The sequence below is a fragment of the Eucyclogobius newberryi genome, unplaced genomic scaffold (genome assembly GCF_026437365.1).
Source record: "Eucyclogobius newberryi isolate DKJ021-1_F unplaced genomic scaffold, fEucNew1.0.hap1 SCAF_16, whole genome shotgun sequence".
Lineage (NCBI taxonomy): Eukaryota > Metazoa > Chordata > Actinopteri > Gobiiformes > Gobiidae > Eucyclogobius > Eucyclogobius newberryi.
In genome coordinates this window covers 28,219,944-28,240,088 of record NW_027315790.1, presented here as the reverse complement: position 1 = coordinate 28,240,088, position 20,145 = coordinate 28,219,944, and the positions used below count along the sequence as shown (strand labels likewise).

The following is a 20,145-nucleotide window of genomic DNA, read 5'->3' as shown; positions in this document are numbered from 1 at the left end:
CTTTAGGACGGATCAGTTTTATGTTTGAGGTCAAGTAAGAACATTTCCATGGCGACGAGCAGCTGGCAGATCCTCCGCCACAAAAGTTACAAGTCAGGTTTGTGAAGAAACAGGCCCTTCACAGCAAACTGTGTTTCTCAAGTTTTAAGCAGTTTATTTAAGCGTATTTTTTGGGCAAAAATCTTACACAGCGCGGCTAAAATTATTTCAATTCCATCTAAAAATACATAAAAGTGCATATAAATGTAAAGTACTTTTTACTTGTTGTAATTGTTTTTGTCACGTTTACTACATTTTGTCATTCAGAAAGTTTGATCTTGTGAAGTTGCGTCACAAACTTGAGCAGTTGCGATGTGATTTCACTGTTGTGTGTTTATAACTAACACACTCTCTCACAGTAATCGCAGCACAAACATTAGAAATCGTGACATCACAGTTGTGGCACAAACTGTTCCTTCAAAACAAATATTATAACTCTTATTTGTATCACTTTTCTCTCTCTTATTTGTAAAGCATTTCGAAAGATACCGTATTTTCCGGACTATAAGTCGCACCTTTTTTCATAGTTTTGGCCGGGGTGCAACTTTATACTTATATACTTATACTCCGGAGCAACTTATATGTGATAGTATTTGTTATTTTCACACTTGCAACGTCATTTCATACTCCAGTGCGACTTATATATATATTTTTGTTGTTCTCTATTATGCAGGTTTTGTATATCAAAATTTAAAAACATGATAAAAACAGACTTGAAAGAGGTTTTGCTAATATCACAGGCACAATCGAATAAATAAACTATAAAACTGAAAGAAAAGCAGAGAAATAGCCATCAAACGATAAGATTAAAAGCCTTTTATTTTCAAGTATTTCAGTGTCTGTCTCTACCAGCCGTTTGCATCAACGCTGAAAACAATCTTATCTACAAAGAACAAACTCCACCTCCAACTCCAGCTCCAACTCCTACAAAGCTAACACACTTTTACAGCTCTTTCTCCAACAACATGGGACATTAGAAGAACTGAGAAAAGATCCTGTTTTAACATCACTTTCTGTGCTTTTCAAGTCCGTGCACAACATTTTTCCAAGTTCATCCAAGCTTTCCACCCTTTAGTTTGTCTAAGAGAATAAAACTACAGGTCGTGCTTATACAACACTTCATTGGCGTTGTCACCGACGACAAAAACACGACGCGTTCTGCGAGTTTCTCTGAGGAATGACGTTGTTTGCTTAGTTCTGAATAAACACTGCTCGGTTTAGCTTTAGGAGTGATGTCACTGCCGGGGCCTATTGTGGAGGCTGGTGATTAGATAATGTCGTGTATCTCGCTCAAGTGGCCCTTTCCCTCCAGATTTACTCTCCACCAATCAGCGCGCCGCTCGCTTTGGGCACTTCCTGTTTGTTTTGTTTTTTTGTTGTCGCACATCCGCCAAAGTCGCAAGCGTTTTCCTCTCTAAAGTAAAGTATCGATATTGCGATATTGGCAGACGCAGTGGTCGATATCGAAACAACATGAAGGGACTTTTATACTGACCGAAAAGTTTTATTTCTGTTATGAAAATGGCTTTTAAATGGTTAAATGGTTAGGTTTTTAAAGGAAAATAGTTCGGAAAAGTTCTAAATTAGCCTCGTTTTAATGTACATTTTTGTTAAGCTTTTATTAGAGTTTGACTAGGCTTTTGATATAAATGAGATGATTATGTCAAAAATAGAGGTGGACAATATCCATCCATCCATCCATTTTCTACCGCTTGTTCCCTTTCGGGGTCGCGGGTGACTGGAGCCCAGTGACATAGACATTACAGACAGTTCACTCTCACATTCATTCACTAGGGCCAATTTAGAGTCAGGACATGCAGACTCCACCCAGAAAGATCATGTGATGTTGGTCTGGTCCGGGAATCGAACCCACGATCTCCTTCTTGGGAGAGACAGAGACAAGAGCGCTAACCGCCTTTGCCACCGTGCACCCCTTGGTGCAAGGTGGACAATATATTGAAGTTTAAATAATATTGTTAATGTTGCTGTTGCTACATAAAGCGCTGGTTGAAACTATAAATGAAAAACGTTTATGTTGTAAACTTAAAAATAAAAGGTATATAAGGTGACATTTCTGCACTTTTGTGATCAATTTGACAGACATTTTACATTTGTCTGATAATTAACCCTCAACTAATGCGTTCAAAGACACATTTGAACACATTCTGACTTAATATCGTCCGAAAATACAATAATAACACAGACATCGCAGCAATTGCAATCCTTTCCAAATATCGTGCAGCCCTAACTTTTTTCCCTTTGTTTTTTTTTTTGCGACGGTAAATAAATCCACATTTCAATAGTCATCAGTAAACTCCCTATTCCATTCGAACACTTTCGCAAACGCGCAAGCTTTGTGTAAAACGTGCTCGAAAGACCCCGCGCTTTACCTCCGAGCGGCGCTAAACAAACGGCTAATCGTAGCGGCACTTGAAATAGAAAGGATTTTGATTGGGGGGGGGGGGATTACGCGGTTCGACCTGGATCAGAGCTATCATCCGACAGACCGAAGCGGAGAGGGGAAGTTTACACTCAGGGCAGGGCTGAAGGCATCGGCATATTTCAACACAGTCTTGCAAAATAGTTTCAATAGCAACAGCAGAAGCAGCACGCCTCTTTTCCCGGCCAGAGCAGCCGAGCGAGTTAGCCTGGGACGAAGCATTAGTCAGTCAGGCGAATCACGCCACAACGCGCCAACACCTGCGTCTATTACTAAAGCTATTACAGCTCATTCGTCATCGTTTCCGCTTGGTTTTGATTGACCGAGCGCGACATGTGTGAGTGACAAGACGAGACGACGCTTATTCATTCATTCATTCACAAAAGGAGGCATTGTCAGGCGATGCCAGCTCCTTCTCTCAGTCCGATCCGACTTGGAAAGAACGGCGGATTTGAAACAGAGCGTTTGTTGGCGTCAGGGCACGTGCGAACCTCGAGAACGACAACGCTAACGTGGTACGAATCGAGAGCCTGGCCGGGGGGGGACTGACCTGCGCAGCACATGAGGGAGTACAGGTGAGCGTTGAGGTGGCATTCGTTCCTATAGTCGGGCCACATCGTCGACGGCGTCACGGTTTCGCGCGAGGCATAATCCCAGGGTTCGATAAAGGCGAGAGCGGTGCGAATATCCACGGGAAAACACCGAAAAGCCTTGCGTTCCGATAGCGAAAATGTTATCGTCACTTCATGTTAAATACCGTTATTGTCAAAAAGAAAAAAACGGATGGATATCAGTAAAAATAGTGCAAGCTTGTCCTTCTGCAACAAACAAAAATCAAAAATGTATTCCACAAATTGTAGTTTGGACACAGATCAAAGCAAAAACGTGCAGTACAAAAGAGCAAGTCGCCAACGTGCAGCAATCCAAGTAGTAAGTCGGGACAAAATGAAAATCAAAAAGTACAAAAACAGTGAATTCGTAAAATCCCGATCTTCAGAAAACATAGAAGAAGAAATCAATCAACGAAATTCAATCCAAAGCGACAGAATCAAAACACCGCCTCGCACGCGCTCACGATCCGACACAACCAACGGCTAAAAATACAGTTTCAAAAATACTCTGTGACATTTAAATCTCATAAAGGACGAGCTGCAGATCCCGGGCAGTGACTCTTGCAGTGAAGAATCTCCTCTTTTCACTGGGTCGCGATCGTTCCAGCCTCTGCTGCTCCCGGCGCCTTCTCGCTCTCGCAGCAGTTGTTCTGGTTCCACGTGCGTCAAAGTCACACTCTGGCTCCTCCCTCTTTGGTTCCTAAAATGCGGATTGCCTTTCAGTTCGACTCCCTCCCTCTCTCTCTCTCTCTCCCTCCCTCACGCTCTTACTCTCTCCTTCTCTCTCGTGCTACTCTGCTGTCTCATGCTAAAACAAACCCGCTCGTCGCAGCCGCCGTAAAGGGTGATCTGAGGCCAAAATACTCCTCCGATGAGCACGTGTTTGTGACGAGCGCGACGATCTAACAGAGCGCGATCCAACGGAGGAGACGAAGCGACGACGTCCTCGAAAATGGCAGGACGACGAGACGTTTCGGCAGCATTTTCGTCCTGCCCTGTGTCCGACTCGAGCTCCTCCGGGACGAGCGTTTGGAGGGAAAGGGTGCACTTGAAGGCAGGAAAAGACAAGGCTGCAGAGCTAGTTTGTGCAGAGGTAGATCACAATAGCAACTGTCAAAATGGCAGACGTTGCACGGTGTAAGTCTTTGCCAAAATCTTACATCTGCATCGAAACTGTCCTTTAAAATGACAAGTTTTGGAGGGAAAGAAATGCACTTGTAGACTGATTATAACTGTCTGTGGAGTCAAGGTTGAAGCTCTAATTTATGCACGAGAAGATCCCATTAAGCAACAGAAAATGGCAAAATTTTGATATAAAATTGTGGAATTCTAATTAAAAACTCTCCTTAAACGGCTGGCAAACGTGTGCATGAAACCGCTCATTGATTTGTGTCTGAAAATAGCTCCACAGTTTCTGCTTCGTCACAGCTTCGAGCGCGGCACCAAACGACCCTCTCCGACGTGACTGGCGATGTCATGTGGAAGGTGCCGGCGTTACTATGGCAGCAGGAACAGCGGTGAACTTATGCGGCAGGTTAGAAGTGACGGAGGCATGAAAGTTTTAAAAAAAAATAGCTGGGAAAATGGTTGTGAATATCCGTTTGTTTTGTTGTTGCTTTGGAGCGTCGCTTTCACCCAGACGAACGAGAGGGCTAAAAATAACGAGGTGGATTATGTGGTTATTACGCTGTGAGCTAATCTGTCCTGTCCGTCCTGTCGTCTGAGAGAGGAGAGAGGAGAGAGGAGAGAGGAGAGAGGAGCGAGGAGCGAGGAGAGAGGAGGAGCGAGGAGAGAGGAGAGAGGAGAGAGGAGAGAGGAGAGAGGAGGAGCGAGGAGCGAGGAGCGAGGAGAGAGGAGAGAGGAGAGAGAGAGGAGGAGCGAGGAGCGAGAGGGGAGAGGAGAGAGGAGAGAGGAGAGAGGAGAGAGGAGGAGCGAGGAGAGAGGAGGAGCGAGGAGAGAGGAGGAGCGAGGAGAGAGGAGCGAGGAGCGAGGAGAGAGGAGGAGAGAGGAGGAGCGAGGAGCGAGAGGGGAGAGGAGAGAGGAGAGAGGAGAGAGGAGAGAGGAGAGAGGAGAGAGGAGAGAGGAGAGAGGGGAGAGGGGAGAGGAGAGAGGGGAGAGGGGAGAGGAGGGAGGAGGGAGGAGCGAGGAGGGAGGAGAGAGGAGAGAGGAGGGAGGAGAGAGGAGAGAGGAGGGAGGAGAGAGGAGAGAGGAGAGAGGAGGGGGAAAGAGAGGAGTGAGGAGAGAAGAGAGGGGCGAGGAGTAAGGAGCGAGGATGGAGGGGTGAGTGGTGAGGCTGTGTTTTCCAGTGATCTGGCTTTTCCTGATTTCATTACAAAGCATAAGTGATGGATGAAGGACGTTGCCATGGCGACACTCTGCAGCTTCTTTTCTAAATCACTAACACTGCAAAGAACATAACACTTTGATACAAATGAAGCTTCAAATGTAAATGTAAAATGAAATTCATCCAAATGTAGATCATAATCGTGAACGTTGTTTTGAAGAGAAGCAACAAGTGAACATCGTTTATAATAAAACATTATACAAAAAGAACAGATTCAACTGATTTAAAAAGATATTTCTGCACTTTTGTGATTCAGTTTACAGACATATTGCATTCCTCAACAATTAAACCTCAACTAATGTGTTTTAAGTCATATTTTAACACATTTCCTTTGGACTGACTGAACACTTTAGAACACTTTATTACTGAATCAATATTATTCTTCCAACTCGATGGTGAATCAGAAACTAAATCACTTAAATCACTTGGTAACGACTGATAAACAAATGTTGTGCCAAACATTCCAAAGCAATAATGAAAGTGAAATCATCTGTACGAGTCATAATGTTATAATGTCATAATGTCATAATGTCATAATGTTATAATGTCATAATGTCATAATGTCATAATGTCATAATGTCATAATGTTATAATGTTATAATGTCATAATGTCATAATGTCATAATGTTATAATGTCATAATGTCATAATGTCATAATGTCATAATGTTATAATGTTATAATGTTATAATGTCATAATGTCATAATGTCATAATGTCATAATGTTATAATGTTATAATGTTATAATGTTATAATGTCATAATGTCATAATGTTATAATGTCATAATGTCATAATGTCATAATGTTATGTCATAATGTCATAATGTCATAATGTTATAATGTCATAATGTCATAATGTTATGTTATAAGCAGACGCAAAATGAACACGGATAGAGTCCAAAAAAGGTGAATATGAATTTTAAAAAAATTCAATAAAGATGAATATAAACACAAATATGTATCTGAACTCTTTTCTTTACTTCCGTCTGTGTTTTTATACATTTCCTTGTTCCCTTTGTCTTTTATACTCCTCTAACTAATCCAAATAAATGAAATCATATTCCAAATTCCTTTCTTCTCATGTTTTTGCAGTGCATTCCCTGTTTCACTTCCTCTTCAGCTGATGCAGTGACGTCACACGCTCTGGCAGGACGACAGCGACCTCTAGAGGCCAAACGAGGACACGACCTGCTTTTAAGCAACAATACTTCACTCCAGTAGTCAACAGGAGCAAAGTACTGTCGTTTTTAATCATATTTTTATATATTTAATCAGTTATTTTCACTCGTATGCTGCTAAAACTATGAAGTGTTTCTGTTCTGAACATTTGACCTCACAAAACAAGTATTTGAACAGAAACGTGATGGAAAAAAGCTGTCGAACTCATGATTCCTCGTTCCTGTTGCTGTTCCGTGTAAATGCTTGAATAAATAAATAAATAATTAAGTAACAAATAACAACTAAAACGCCTCTGGCTGATTAATCAATGCAACGACTAAAAGTTTACAGTCCTACGACCAATCCACTGTGGTTAAATGATCGTTAAGTCGATTAATCGGTCGAATAAAATATTTTCAATGGAAAAACAGCAAAAAATGGAGACAATAGAGCGAGTATCAGAAGATTTGAGAGTGAAAATGGGTTTAATCTGACGTGTAGATCTCCAACATGTAAAATACACGGTTTACTAGTACTTTTACGTATAAATAATTGTGTTTTTGCATGAGTTCCTGTGTAATTGTTGTATTTTGAGTGCAGTTTGGGTCAGACAAACAGAGATATTCAATAGTTTCGATAGATTTTGCCACAGCCTCTTTTAGCCGAGCATGTCTGTAGCTGACCGAACATTTATTTAGTCCACTACAACTAAAAAAGGGTAAAATTGTGCGATTTGTAAATGTAAAAGTCAATGTTTGTCCAAAAGGCTGCTGCAGTGAGTTAACGGGAAAAACGGACATTTGAAAGGCCGATGTGAAGCTCATCATCATCATCATCATCATCATCATCATCATCATCATCATCATCATCATCATCTAATCAAAGTACTTTTTATAGAAACAGGGTGTGGAGGGGCCGCGCCCTCGTTTCCCCTTCATCAGTGCAATGAGATGTGTAAAGATATTTGCATTATTTCTCAGTTTCATGTGACACACGCCCACGACGGTTAATGCTGGAAACTGAGTCAAAAATGACCCAAAAATATAGAAATAAAAAAATATAAATAAAATAAAAACAATTAAATTAAAAATAACAATAAAATAAACATTCTACAGGTGCAATATTGAGTGCATCAAATAAAAACGACATTGACAAAGAATTTTAAAAGAAGCATAAATGTCTTTTGCTTTACTGTAACTGGGCAAATGAAGTAGCGTATTTTCTGGACTATAAGTTGCACCTTTTTTCATAGTTTGGCCCGGGTGCAACTTATGCTTATATTTATACTTGTATACTTATACATATAGTCCAGAGCGACTTGTATGAGATATTATTTGTTATTTTCACAACCGCATTTCATACTCCAGTGCAACTTATACATGTTTTTTTCTTTCCATTATGCATTTTTTGGCTGGTGCGACATATACTCCGGAAAATACGGTACTTTTCCTTCAAGTATTCTGTGTTCGATGTCAATCCTAAAGCCGTTATGCAGTAGTGCAAGTTATGAGGGCAGAAACATATAAGTTTAGAGTTTTTTTTCCCCAGACGACGTTGTCGGGGGCGACACTCAAACAGCACATTTACTCTGAACAAACACGGATGACACGAGTAAACCTGAAAGTACAGTTTGACTCAGGCACAGTTAAGGCGAAAACCCCGTCTGGACCCACATGAGGCGGAGAAGGAAGTGAAACGCGCCCGGTGCAGTTTCGTGTCATTCAGAGCCGCCCAAGAGGGAAAGTGATGCCAATTAAAGTACTTTGAAGTAGTAGTAGCTGTGCAACAAAACATACTCTTAATCACCCTCTGTTCAGAATGATATGTTCCATTACAAGCTTCAAAACCTGGACATTTTCCTCATTTACACAGGGAAACGTCAGTAAAGTGGGACGATTATACATTTGATTATTTCTGCATGTGAAATTTAAAAAGTGTTCTTAAATTGGCTTGAGGAAAGTCATTTTTGGGATCTTTCAAGAGACAGTTTCTAAATAATTTGGTTTATTGCTTAAAAATGTGAATTAAAATTGACACCAAGACCTAAACCAAATGGACAACATGTAATAAATGTGAGTTAAGTTGATTTAAAAGAGGTTTTATGATGCTATTACCAACAAAACGGTCTAATTTTACTTGAATACATTCAAACAGAACAGTCTATACTTACTATACAGGTTAATTTGACAGTAGAAAAGTAATTAGAAGTATTTGTTTGAAAAAATCTGGATTTTATTGAACTTTGGCAAATAATGAAAGCTGAGCGACACAAATTTATATAATTTTTTAGTTTTTTTGCAATATCTCGATAACTATTTAGATGATGTTTGTGTCAGAAAATTTAGCTCTGCACAATAATTCATGATGAAATTGGCTGTGATGCATCGAAAAATGTATAATATCGCAATTGTTATTCATATCAAGGGCATTGTCTGTGATTATTAAAAATGACCTCAAGAGACAGAAACGTTTAGCGTAATCTTCCACACGTAAAATATAAGGTGTAAGGGGGGATATTTCTGCCATGTTTTGGTTAATTGTCTGATTTGCTTGCGTTTTGTGCGACTCTCGAACCTCAACAAACACATTTGAGCACATTTTTACCAAGTACTGTATATTGTATAACTTTAAACAATTTATTTTATTTAAATTGATACATTTCTCATATAAAAAATACAGTTTGATTGTTTTTATTGCGTTATTGAGCTACTGTGACTATGAATTAAGTCTATTATTTAAAGAGTTCTCTGTGGAAAACTGAATAATAATAATAAATACTGATCCCAGACTAATATTTCCCCAAACTTATTGATACAAACTGGTGTCGACAGCTGCAATAATCCGTAAAAACACCCATAATAGCGTTTGTATCACGCATTAGTGCAAATAACGCAGCTTTACTTCACAGAGCTCCATTGTTACTCGCTTGTGTTGGCTAATGTTGCTCCGATCTGGCTCGAAACGATGAATTACTGTAAACGATGAATTACTGCGCACCAGAGGCTCGTTTTACACGCGCAGCCAAATATGGACACGTCTGAACTCTGACTAACGGGACCTGGACCGCCAGAAGAAACGTTTTGCTGAGGAAATGCCAAGAACACGTTTGTCTGAGGAAAAGTTCTGAAGATGAGGAAAGATGAAGAAATGCCATCGACAAAAGTAAAGACGTGTCGAGTTACGATCTGGTCTGTGCGCTTCCAAAAGATCAAAACTATAAAAAGGGACAAAGTTGAATATTTTCTTTGTATTGCGTCAAAATGAGTTTGTTCATGGTGGTTATTCAGTGAAGCTGCAACAATTACCGTATTTTTCGGAGTCAAAGTTTTGGCCGGGGTGCAACTTATACTTATATTTATACTTGTATATTTATACTTCAGAGCAAATTATATGTGATATTGTTTGTTATTTTCACACTTGCAACAGCATTTCATACACCAGTGCGACTTAAATGTTTTTTTCTTCTCTATTAAGCATTTTTTTGTGAGTGCGACTTATACTCAGGATAATACGGTAATCGACTGATCGTGACTCATATTGTGATAATCGTTATGTTATTTGACTGAACAGAATCTAAAACGCACATGAAAATACCTTTTATAACAAAGACATAGGTATTATTAAATCAGAATGTTAAAAAATCTATTTAAAAATTGCAATTTTTATAAATAATACACTTTATTTGTAAATATTCTCTACTTTTGTCACCATAATTCAATCTTTATTTGGTTAAAAATGTCTCAATGTACAATAGAAATACTCGTTTGACTAAGAATCTCTGACTAGTTGATGATAATCAGTCGCAGCCCAGTTATTCAGGTCACAATGTGATCGAAAAGGACCAAAAAATATCTTAAAAATCATGGCAATTTTAGGAGCAAATTGAATGAAATATCATCAAAGTGCATTTTTCACCAGCTCAGAAAGTGTGATTGGATAAAACTGGTCACATACTCGAGGATAGTAGATCATAACGTCATAAAATCGCATTAAATCAGGATGTTTCTTTTCACAATAGTTTCACAAAAGTGTCATCCGTACAGTACATGTAATAAGTTTTCACAATATATGTTATTTCATCGCATTTTTGGAGTAAAAATGTAACTTGCAGATGTTAAAAGTATCATTTATAAAACTAACTGGACGGTTGAATACATTTACAACGGCAAACACATTTAGTTTAGCTTAAATTTCAAAGTATTCACATTATATTAAGTTTTGACTCGATCGACGCGTTACTGATGAGAGGCGGGGCTTAAACAGGAAGTAAAAGCACACAATATCGTTTGGACAACTTGCATAATATGAGAAGAGGAAGTCTGCAGAGCTCGCCGTCTATTTCTGCACAGATTTACAGCGTAGGGCAGTATGTACACACGTTTTACCTTGTTTATAGCTCCACGAGCGTCTCCGGCCGCGGCAGTAATACCAAAACCCAGCCGCGGTCAGAAAGTGCGCCGTTACCACCAGGAGAGGAGCGACGAACGCCCGGTCCGAGAAGAAATCCAGCATCGTGTGGAAACAGAATGAGGAAAGCGCCCCAAAAAGAAAGATAAAATCTGGCAAAAGTAAGCAACGTTTCACCCAATAACTATCAAAATTGAAAACGTAATAGCTTTCTGCTGCTTGTAGTAATCCAACACTGATGAAAATGAATGGGAAAAGGTTCAAAAAAGGTTTAAAAAGTGACAAAAATGAGTCAAAAGTAGGCAAAGTTTCAAAATTAACTGCTCATGTGTTGCCGATAATCCAGTTTAATCTGCTCTTTGGTCCTCGGGTGCTTTGCTCAGACTCGTGCACGATCTGGCCCCGATCTGGTCTCAATCTGGCCCCGATCTGGTCTCAATCTGGCCCCGATCTGGTCTCAATCTGGCCCCGATCTGGCCCCGGTCTGGTCCCGATCTGGCCCCGGTCTGGTCCCGATCTGGTCCCGATCTGGCCCCGGTCAGGTCCTGATCTGGCCCCGCTCTGGTCTCGATCTGGCTCCGGTCTCCCTCTTCCTCTCTCTCTCTCTCTCAGATCTGGACGAGGCTGAATTCCTTTCCGGTGAAGCAGAGGGCCCCGACTGTTGCCACGGTTGCTCGGCGCTGCCTCTTCAGAACCAGTAAATAAATGAAACGTGAGCGAACGGAAACGTGGCGGAGGCTTGGAGCGGTTTGTGAAAGAAACCACCGCGGAGACAGTGGCACGCTCTTCCTGTGTCGCACCAAAACAAACCACTCTCTTTTTGCATCATAAAATTACCTAGAAACATCCACGGGTTTCAGTTTTCTGTTCAATAAGCACTTTTTATGGTTCAAAAGATGCAGTGTTTTGGTTTGATTGGTTTGAACTGTTAATTGCCATGGTAACAGTGGTGGGTTTTCATCACTCTTAACTAGATTACGTTGTTATTGCTTCGCCTGGAACGTTCTACACTGTAGCATTACTCACTAATTGTATTTTTTCAATTACAAATGTTTTTTTATTGCAGGCTCATCTGCAATTTAAAAAGAACAAACATATTTTAACCATATTTAGAAATGTCCATCGACTAAAACTCTTGTCTTCTGAGTTCGGATGTCAAAAGTATCGAAAATCAGACACTAATCGATACTAAAACTAGCATCAAAACTAGATTCACATTGGAGCGAGTTTCCACGAGCAGCAACTACAAAAATATCCCGTAAAATAAATATACTTTGACCTTTTCCTGAACAGTTTTAGAATGAGCTCGAGTTTCATCCGAACAGCTTGTTATTTTGTGCAAAAATCGACAATCAAATCGTTTTATTTTCTCTTTTTTATATATATCATCCTTGCGGTATCGAAATCAGTATCAAACCCAATTCCTGGTATCGAAATCGACTTTGAAATGTCATTGCCGTGACAACACCGCTCCACAGTGGCTTTTTGTAAACTTAAACGGTTGTGTTGGAAGTGTGTTGTGAGAATCTGCAACAATAAAAGAGACTAAGCGATAAATAGCACAATCAGAAGCATGTACACGTCGTGATTGACACTCCACGGTCAGCGCGGCGAGCCCATAACTGACCTCTGACCTGCAGCGTCGAGTGTAACGGAAGAAGACGAGAGCGAATGATACAGCAAAGTCCACAAACGGTCAGCGGTGACTCAGGCCCGACTCGAGTGACCGTCACCGCTCCCGAAATCTCCTCTATGTGACATGTGGGCCGCGCGACAGGTCAGAATCAGCTGCTGCGTTTGCGCCGTAGCAACCGCCACGTAAACAACAAACAGCTCCGTGTCAGACGAGACGGATCGAGCAGCGACAGGAAACGCACTGTTAAAACACTCCAGGAGTCTAAGATACAAGTCCAACTCAACAGGTTCTTTGGAGTAAAATAAAAAGTAAAAGTGAATCTGACAGGTTGAACTACTCTTTGAACTAAAATGCAGTTAAGATAAATATATTTAGAATTTTGCTAAAAAATAAAATTAAATAAAAATGCTAAAAAAAATTATTCAAAAGATAAAATATAATTAAATAAAATTATCCCAGAATAGCACATATTTTAGGTTTATGATTTCACTTCCTGTTTGTAATTGATGACATCACAGTAGGAAATTACCCAGAACACACTGGGCAAAAACTCATCTGATTTGACAGATAAAAATAAATGCAGGCACTTTTATTTGTTGAATTACTGTTTAGAGATTTGAAAAAAAAAAAAAATCTTTGTGTAATTTATGCTTAAACTTTGACTGGAATGAGTGTCTCTTGATGTCACTTCCTGTAATTTTCTACAGATTTTTCGAAATTTATTCTACAAATACTTACTCGATTGGTGTAAAACTATCATGTATGTACAACAGTTATATTACACCAAATAAAGTCAAAATGTGAAAATCGTAAAAAACTGTCATAGGTAAATACATTTTGAATTTTGCTAAAAAATTAATACATAATCCCAGAATAGCACATTTGTATGCGATGTATATATGCAGCCCGAGTTACTTCTCCCACACAAACTACTGCAGTACTTACAAATACAAGCACCGTTTAGCGTTTGTACAACTAAAAATAAACTAAACTAAAACGTGTCAACAAAGCATCATACGTCTTTAAAGTGCACAGTGAAAAGAGAGGAAGTGCTGAAACAAGAGTCTCTGAGCATGTTGTTGTTGTTGTTGTTGTTGTTGTTGTGGTGGGTGTGACGTGTGACCACTGAGGGGCAGCAGAGAGCCACACTTCTCACACTGTAAACCTCATATTCACTCACTGCTCTGAGATTTCATTCGTTTGTGTGGAGCCTGAAAACCACAGCAGTTCAACACTTAAGCGACACGTTCACACCACATTTTCACCATAAACAGCCACACTTTCACCACAAACAGCCACGCTTTCACCACAAACAGCCACACTTTCACCACAAACAGCCACGCTTTCACCACAAACAGCCACGCTTTCACCACAAACAGCCACGCTTTCACCACAAACAGCCACGCTTTCACCACAAACAGCCACGCTTTCACCACAAACAGCCACGCTTTCACCACAAACAGCCACGCTTTCACCACAAACAGCCACGCTTTCACCACAAACAGCCACGCTTTCACCACAAACAGCCACGCTTTCACCACAAACGACTTCACTTTCTCATGCAGTCGCTCTTCATTCACCAGTTTTAATGTTCCAAAACCGATGTTTGTATTGCTCTTTTTCAGTCCCATACTTATCAAATGTATTTATAGAGCGCAATTCGTACAAAGTGGCAATTCAAAGTGCTTTACAATGTTAAAAACACAATACAGTTTATAAAAATATACAACACGTGTATGTCAAAATAAATAAATAAAAACATAACAATAAATTAACATGGTATTCAAATTATAAAAATGGGAACAAGTATTAGTGCTACTCAAATGGCGTTTACAAATAATAAAAATTATTAAAATGTCACTAACAAGTCAAATGATCATTCTTTAATCGACCAAATAAAGGTTTAAATATGCTGAGTGAGAGAATATTTAGAAATAACGAGTATTAATGAGGAAAATCAGACACTGTTTATCCATTTTTGACGTTTTATTTAATTATGTCGCTGTATTTGTTATAAAAACTGTCTCTTTTGTGTTTTTACTGTCTGAAAAGTCCAGATTACAATGATCAAAATTCAATGACAATTATTATTCACAGTCAACTTAATAATTCGATAAACACAGCACTTTATTACAATTGTTGCAGATAAAGATGTTGTGATCAAAACGAGTAGCAAACGCAGGCCTATTAAAATAATATGTGATTCCATTTGAATATACCGTATTTTCCGGACTATAGGTCGCACAGGAGTATAAGTATATAAGTATAAATATAAGTACAAGTCGCACACCGGCCAAAACTATGAAAATACGTGTAATGTAACTTTTTGCCTGTTTTAGCGAGATTAAAAGCAAATTTAATTTCAATGTAATTGTACGTTGTCTTTCATAGCGGGCATGCGTGTCCAGGGTTACCGTAGAAACCCACGACTTCACACTCGCTTATAGACGCTGTGGTGAAGACATTTCCTGTGATGCTGCAGCTGCCAACCACAGACACGAAAGAGAAGAGTCCTGGGACAGCTCTCAAACGAAGACGAGTAATTCTGCTGCAGGACGTGGAGCCAGAAGCACGTCAAACTACAACATGAGCACAGCCTTTTGAAACATCCACTTTGTTGATTTCTGTCCATATTTATCCTTTTCCGGGTTTACCTTCTCTTGCATATTACAGCTTCACACCTTTTCAAATCATTCAAAGCAGCAGAATACGCATTTTTTGACACTTTGTTTCCCGCTTTGCTCGTTCCGTCATGTCTAATGTTCCCCGGCCCCGGCCCAGCGCCGAGAGATGCTCCATCAGCAACATCCGGATCCAAACCAGGACGCGCCAAGGTCACGGCAAGGTCACGGAGCGCAGAACACGCAGAACACAGAACATAAGCAACTATGACCCGCGTGGACTCTATCCGTATCAAACAGAAGACTAGTGCCACGATTATTAACCATCATGGCTGAAACGGGGGAAATGAAGTCGTATTACGCAAAAAAAATCATGTAAGAGAAGTCAATGTGGGTTTCAGAAGGATAAAAATAGCAGTTCACACACAAACAAAACATTATCATTATTACAGTGTATTTATATAGAGAAATATGCAGAGAAAATGAATGTATAGATGGTTTTTAGCGTCCCGATAACGATAGTCGGATGATAAATTGTAAATCCAACAGTCTTTAAGCTCTTTAAGGATTGTTTTTAGGTTTAATTATCAGACAAATGTGAAATGTCTGTAAAATAAGTCATAGAAATGCAGAAATATCACTTCATACTGTTATTTGAAAGTTTACACCACATTTTCAGCTCTTTTTGTAGCATTTTTACATTAAACGACATAAACTCAATCTAACAACATGAACGATGTCGTCTAAATTTAAACATTTTGCCCAGCTCTGTTTAGTATTTTCATATTTCATAAGTCGTCAAAGTCATTTTGAGCGGAAACAGCTGCAGGAGAAAGTCGGCGCGTGGTGATGGACGAGAGCGAGAGGAGAAGAAGACCTCGGCTTCAAATCTAAACAGCTGCAGCAGCAAAGACGACGTGAATCTGCTCACGGCTCGCTGCGTCTGAAGGACATTTGCTTTGCAGTATTTGAAGAACTGTAAACTGACTAAAATCCATCTGCCAGAAAAAAAAACACAGCAAAAAAAAGTGTGGCAAAACAAGGTCTAAAAATAGGACTAAAATCTAACCAGGACTAAACTAATCCAGTACAAACAGAATGGATGTGAAGAGAGAGCAATTCAAATTTAACGGACAAAAAATATGAATTATTGGTATTGTTATTGGCTTTAAACATAATAATAACTGAATAATAATTGAAAACCATACATTAGTCTCTAACAGTAAGACCTTCCCTGATCAGGATTTGAGTTAGAACGCTCTCTAGTGGCAGCAGAAGGAATTACAACGACGAAATAAACTCCACCCAGCTTTCCCACGACATGCTAACACAAACGCGCAGTTGTAATGAACGGGATTTGACGCAGAAATGCACAGAACGAGATTTGTGGACTTAAAAACGAAGCGGGACATTTCTGGATCTTTACCTATGAAGTCACACAACTGGGACATTTGAAACGGAGTATTTTCTGAGAGTTGTAGAAGGAGCAGAACACAACAGGATAATAAAATAAGTAGATAAATACAACTCTAGGTATGTTTTTAATGAAAGAGCATTGCTATAACGTTGTCAAAGCTCAAAAATTCAACATTTTGAATAACATGTGTCCTTAAAAAGACAACAACAGGAATGAAAAAAGTTCCGAACACAATATAAATTCTTATACTCTAGAAACGATCGCGCGCTGAAGACTTCACAAAGCTATTTCTGTCTCAGTCTGTCATGTAAAAAGTGACTGCGCTCCGTCCTTCTGCCTCCCACGCTTCCCGACAGCTGTTTGACCTCTGACCTCGCCGTAGGAAACGCGCAGCAGAAACACCTCCCGTCCGAGCGTGGCCTTGACCTCGACCCGGATCTCGCTCACGGATGAACGCGACCGCGGCCAGGACATGTGCGCGGGGGACGAGAGCGAGTCGGACGTGTGCGGATTTATCACTACAGTGTGCATATTACGACAACGCCTGATGCAGAACAGCACCGACGTTCACAGACAGGGGGCGACGCCGGTCCTGTTGGAGCTTTGATTTCTGGACTTTTAAACTGGCATTTCAGATAGTTAACATGATCAGTGATTGGCAACTAGTTAAACTCTAAACCAGGCATGTCCAAACTACGGCCCGGGGGCCAAATGCGGCACACGGACAAATTTTTGTTGGCCCTCCGGCTTCCTGCTAAGTTGGTCCAAACAACAAAAAGTAGTACTTTTTACTGTAAAATTGGAAGAATTCAAGCATTTTTATGTGATAACAACCTATTATTAATGTCCCAAGTATTATTAAAGGCGTGGATGCTCATCAAACAATGCCAAATGCAAAATTTTTAAGTATTCACTTTCAAATTCAACATTGTCGGGTTGTTTGTGGCCCTCTGCTCCATAAGTTTCATCTCAATGGGACTCTCCTGGTTAAATAAATTAATAAATGAAAAAGTAATCCATGTAGTTCTATAACATGTTACAGAAAATATCACAATAACGGTAATATTCAAGGTAGTTTAGTTGAAACAAGTTCTGCAATAAAGGAATAATAAAATAAATTATATAAAAAGAAGAATTAACGTTTTTAGTTTGTGTGTTTAGGTTTGTGTGAGTCAAAAAAGTTAAATATTAAGCCCTCTACAGCTCAAAACTTAATAAAGTGAAAATATTATGATAAAGTTTCTTGTCAAATGTGAAGAAAAAGTAAATATTGAGCCCCAAAAACTACTTTTCTAGCTTTAATTTAGTCACTATAGTAATTATTGTCGCGTTCTATGTGAAGCGTATGTGATTCTTATCTGATTTTATTCATTTAGCACTTTATATTTCATCTTCTCTCAAAAATCAAAGCTTGGCACACGCTGACGTTACTAAAAACCTTGAACTGAAGCCAAATCTTTCAATCGCAAACACAAAACGTGCAGAGAAACACTTCCATAAATCCTTCTATAATGATTGTACTCGGGCCGGTCCAGACAGAGGAGTTAGTTCTGCTCAGAGGAACCCCGCAGTCGTTTACCAGATTATCACGTCCCCGAGTCACACTAATGAGGCTGGATTAACCCGGACTAACCCTGGACTAGACCCGCACCGAGAACTTGAACCGGTTTAAAGTCTGTGGCTCAGGTTTCCCCGCGACAGACGCCGATCAGAGATAAGACGAGAAAGCAAAGTGTGTTCAAAACAGACCCAGTGTTCATCTACAGACAAAAACACACTACAATATGTACTTTTAATAAGAAAGGATTGTGTAATATGTGGTAGAAGTAGCAGTAGACGCAGCTGAAGTAACGTTACACGGCAACAACACCAGTGATTTTCAATATGAAGCAATAAAGAGCAAATTATATAATGTATTTTTAATCTTGTCATTATAAAACTATTCTAAAAGTGCAATATTGTAAAAAACATGAGCCGCAATTAATATATAGCGCAATTAAAAACTTTTGTAGATAGTTATAAAAATATCTGATTTTAGTTTCTTCAGCTCAAATCTGATCATATATAGAAAGTAAAAGTATTGTTTTTTCAGTGATATATTGAGGTGGATGAGTCGATATAGTAATTATAATAACTACAATTGCTACTACTTCTATTGTACTTTATTTGACATCAATAATACTCTTTCCGTTTGACATATTAAACTGTAAGCAATCGAATCTTACTCAAAAATGTAGTATTAAAATATAGTTATACTGCAGTAAATATAAGCTGTATTGAAACAGTTAAACGCTACATTTAATACTTTGTTAATAGCCCTTTTTCTTATTTGCAGCATATATTTCTACAACATATTTTCAAGTACTTTCTCTTGATAATATTTGAATACTTTAATTGTAAACCCTCGTCATGACATTAACGGCTGAACACTGGAGCTAACGATCCGTGTCCTTGCGTGGGTGGTTTGTATGGGGCTGAACACGCATTTTTACAGTGTTTTACAGTGTTTCGGCTGCTCTTCTGTGGCTTTGCCTCTGATTGGCCCGACTCCAAACACCGTGACAACACGTCCCGCCTCCTGCTCCGTGTTCCTGTAAATCACACGTCGTCTCGTATCGTTTCCTGATCAGACAAAGCATCAGAAGAGCCACAGTGGTAATGAGGAGTAGCTTGATGCTCTTACTATGGAGTAGCTTGATGCTCGTTCTAAGGAGTAGCTTGATGCTCGTTCTGAGGAGTAGCTTGATGCTCGTTCTAAGGAGTAGCTTGATGCTCGTTCTAAGGAGTAGCTTGATGCTCGTTCTGAGGAGTAGCTTGATGCTCGTTCTAAGGAGTAGCTTGATGCTCGTTCTGAGGAGTAGCTTGATGCTCGATCTCAATGGGTTCTTAGCTGATTGAATAAAATAAAATAAGACAACTTTTTAGCATATCAGCGATCATCTTAAATCTCCAGCAGAAGTTGATATTTAGTTTGGGCCAACATATTTGCATACATTTAGGACAATAGATAAATACGGCCCCACAAAATCACCCCAAAAACATCAACAAAGCTTCACGATCACCGGTTCGGATCAGCCACTTTATGAACAATAGGGAAAGTGTCAAGAAAACTGTTCCCACAAAGAGAAGAAACGCCAACGCTGTGTTTTGTAGAAGGAAACTGTAGATTTTGCAGCAGTGCAGTTGCAGAAATAAGCCACGAAAGCTCCAAAAATAAGAGTATGAAGTAGCTCAGGGCGTTTGTTTTGAGAAAGCAAAGGCTCATTACATGATCTGACCTCTGCATGACCCTGTAGATCACACAGAGCGAAGCAGAGAGCAAACATAACATCACGTCCAACTGGATTACACTCGCAATTAAGGTAAAACCATCTACCATCGAGACGGTCATAAACAGTGTCATATACCGTATTTTAGTGAGTATCAGCCAAAAATGCATAATAAAGAAGGAAAAAAAAACATAATCAACATGTG

General features: G+C 39.5%; 1 protein-coding gene across 1 annotated transcript in view; it reads right to left on the bottom strand.

Moving 5' to 3' along the window:
- Nucleotides 1-20,145, bottom strand: part of LOC140362145 (microtubule-actin cross-linking factor 1-like) — a 329,939-nt gene that overhangs the window by 216,156 nt on the left and 93,638 nt on the right. The window lies entirely within an intron of this gene.